The sequence below is a fragment of the Dryobates pubescens genome, chromosome 6 (assembly GCF_014839835.1).
Source record: "Dryobates pubescens isolate bDryPub1 chromosome 6, bDryPub1.pri, whole genome shotgun sequence".
NCBI lineage: Eukaryota > Metazoa > Chordata > Aves > Piciformes > Picidae > Dryobates > Dryobates pubescens.
Window position 1 is genome coordinate 17,676,743 of NC_071617.1, and position 3,841 is coordinate 17,680,583.

Sequence of the window (3,841 nt, forward strand, 5' to 3'; positions counted from 1 at the left end):
AATGGACCTGTGATTTTCCTCTAGTTAATGTAGACAAAGTGACAGAACACTGACTGGAACAGGCTGCCCAAGGGGGTTGTGGAGTCTCCCTCTCTGGAGATATTCAAAACTTGCCTGGATGCGTTCCTGTGTGATCTGGTATAGGTGATCCTTCTCTGGCAGGGGGGTTAGACTAGATGATCTTTTGAAGTCTCTTCCAGCCCCTAACATTCTGTTATTCTGTGAAGAGATGTGGGAATATTTTACTTGGAGAGAGAAAATATCTTAAACACTAAGCAGGTATATAAAAAAAATAATTTAGTGAAGGATAAGAATAGAAAACAAGTAGATACACACACACATATGCAAGAAAACCCTCAGTAAGTGTTCTCATCTCTTCAGTGCCATGTAAATGCCATCCAAAGCATATAACAGAGTTGACATGTGCTATCAACAGCTCTGAAATTTGTAGTGTGCCTCTAACCAGCCATAATGTCATCATCCACAAGTGCTAATTTGGGATCTATAACTGAAACTCTGGCCATACTGCCAATGGGACTTTTGCCATTTACTGAATCATGGCCAGGCTCTGGCCATAAAAAGCAATGTCTCTGTGGTGTCAGTGCAGCATGCCAGCACGCTCAGTCTTGTCCAAAGCTATGCCGACATGCCCTGCTGAACAACCAACTGTAAAAGCAAAATTGAAAAAGAGGTGTTTTATCTTCTGCAGAAGTAAGCTGCAGCTTAGAAAACCTGCACATAGCACTGAGGCTGCACGGTGCTTTCAGGAACATCAAAGCTTTCCCGACGATAGGGAATGAGACCAGTGAGTCAGGCAGAGAGCAAAGCTGAGCTCTCGTGAGAGCCAGAGTGGCCCAAATGCCGCATTTTCTGTTTTCTAAAGCAGTGTTTGGCTGTCTTCCAAAGACTTTTACATAATCCAGTTCTTTTACTGAACGTGTCAGTTTAACCAGCATTCAAATCAACCTCCTCTATGTTTTGAATTATCAAACTCCAAGCAGGATTCTGTGCTTCAGCTGCCAACTCTTTTTGCAGTGGCACTCAAGACTGTTTTTGGATATATAGAATCAATCAGATTAGTAAATGTATTAAATTATATTCTATGTAATAATGATACATGAAAATTGTTATATAAAATCAGTCAATCTAGTTAATACATCAAATTACTGTATTATGTCCCTGCCAGCTTCTGAAATACTTTTTTCTTCTCTGAAGATGAGATTTTGAGCTGGGTCCTCAAGTGAAACTCATGTTCTGTGGAGATGGCCAAGTACCACTGTGCAGTCCTGCACAGAAGATGAAGGAGAGCAGGAAAACCACAGGCTAAGACTGAAGTATTTCACAACATTATGTTAAGAAGCTTGCACACTGTGCTGTCATTTCTTGATAGAGCTGCCTAATGGCAGAAGTACCACACACTCGCAAAGGTTACTAAAATCTTTTAGGTAATATATTTGTGCAAACCTCTTTATTTTTCTTAAACTTCTTTTCTTTCTTGTGCTCTTTCTTATACTGTTTTCACAGTTAACCCTCACAAAAACTCTACTTTTAAAGTAAACTTTCATGAGGGAGGTACCATGTTACCCAGTTTCCATTTAACCCCAGGGGTTGGTGTAGACACCCCAGACATAAATCCTGAATGACAGGTGAAGATTTATGCACTGAAGTTAAAACTTTGTTTGTCTCTTACTGTCTGCTTTTGGCTCACCAGATTTTTTGAAAGAGAATGGGAAGACCACAGAAGAAAGCTCATCATACACAAACTCAGGGCACCCTATCTACTTGCAGACCCTGACAAAGAGCAAACATGCACACAGTGCCTGAACCTGTTCAAGCAATTACTGTTGCTTTGTCCAAATTCAAAACTATGAGAGCTCAGACCAAGAAATGAGTAGAAGCAATGTGCTTTTCAACTCTACTGTCACCAATATAACCTATTTATTTGCATATATATTTTCATCCCCTCATTTTATGATTTGGATATTTGATACTAGAGCAATTCAAATCTTTCAAACAAAAACATGTCTGTGTTTAGAAGAACATAACTGAATTTTAGAAGAGGATAATTGGTTAATTCTGAGTAGCCTTATGTAGATGAGTATATCCACACACACATCCTAACAGTGACAGGCAAGGAATAATGACAGAAATGAAAAGCTCTTTCTTGTGCAAGGTACATATAAAAAGAGAGACAGCTTTATATTATATTCAATTATATAATGATGAGATTAATATTGCAACCTGAGTGGATTCAGTTTTGGTGTGTTTGTTTGCTTGTTTCTTTTTAAAGCAGAACAATTTGTTTTACAACACTAAGAATTTTAAGTTATTCAGTAAGACAGAGTGGATTTCATGAGGTTTATGCCCTACTTTAAGATTCTGTGAATGATTAATAAAAATACAGATGTGTCTCTCTTAAAGATAGATTCTTGGCACTGTTCAAGCTATGATTAAATAGCATAATTATACCTTTTCTCCTTTTTCCTAGTGCTGGGGAAGATTTGAAAGAAAGTGATGTCTTGATTGATGTGAACTCAAAAAGCTACTCTGAGTAGAAAATCTAGGATTTTATCATCAAAGACACAAAAATTAGGTTATTACCTCCCACAGTTCCAAGGATTCTTCTAGCAGAAGCAATGGTGATCTTGACACAATTTACAATCAAAATGACGTGTGCTGCTGTTTTAGTTTTATGTATACTAATAACATTAAAATATTTATATAATTGCATACACTTCAGCATGAAGACGAAATAAAAGTGATTTCATTTTGTGACAATCACTGTGCACTTTTTCAAAGAGTGTCTTTTCTAAACTTTTCCAGTAAGTTTCATTGTTATTTGTGGAAAAGTCTAATGCTATTCCAAAACACACACACAAGGTACTGGGGTGCTTTTTTCCAAAGGAGGGAGGAAGACTAGTAGATGCTGTCAAGATTAGAAAAATAGTAGTTAGAGATGACAGGTCAGCTATTCAACAGACATAGAACACTTCTTTTGTAGTAACTGCTGCTTCACTGTGTAAATGTTGTTAAACTGACATAATACATGGACTATCAGGAAACAGCTTTGGAGCTGTTCTCAGAAGTAGCATGAACAGGAAGGTTCCCAAAATACTCTATTTTTGCCTAGCAACCAAAGCCCCTATAATTAGACCCTTAGATACAGACCATAAATGATGCTTAAAAGATGCAAAGGAAGCTGGGGAAGAAACACTTGGTTTATATTTATTTACATTCTTTGCTTTCTGTTGAAGTACTGTTATAAATAGACTTTACCTGTCTGTACTGAATCTTGGTTGAGTTAGTGTACATTTGATAAAGGAACACTTTCAATAGAGAGATAGGTAACTGTGAAAAAAATTCTATGAGCAACAGCCACTGAAATTACCGTGGCACAGACGTGAAACCGAAACGTATAGTTCTCATAGTGTAGGTTTCCATTCAGACAGAATTTAGATGTGTACGAACCGTGCTTTGTCAACCATGCTAACTTTTCGCTCGGCACGATTTCGGCTCTCGGGAACACCGAATGCGCCTCCAACGACAGGCGGTTACCGAGAGGGCGGCCGGCAGTGGTACACAAACACAAGAGCCGCTCGGAGAAAACCTTCCCGTGCTCAAGGCCGTGCTGTACAGGGGTAAGACCGCAGGCCGGACAAGGGCTACCGCGGTGCAAGCTTCAGTCGGCGCCGACCGCCCGAAGAGACGGCCCAGCCCTACAGGTGAACGATAGTAGCTTCAGCCACCGGTAAGCCACGCCTCAGGCAAGCATGCCGCAGCGCCTGCCCCCGCTACCGTCTTTGCCGATGTCTGTTTCGGCTTCATAGCGGGGCGGCAGCAC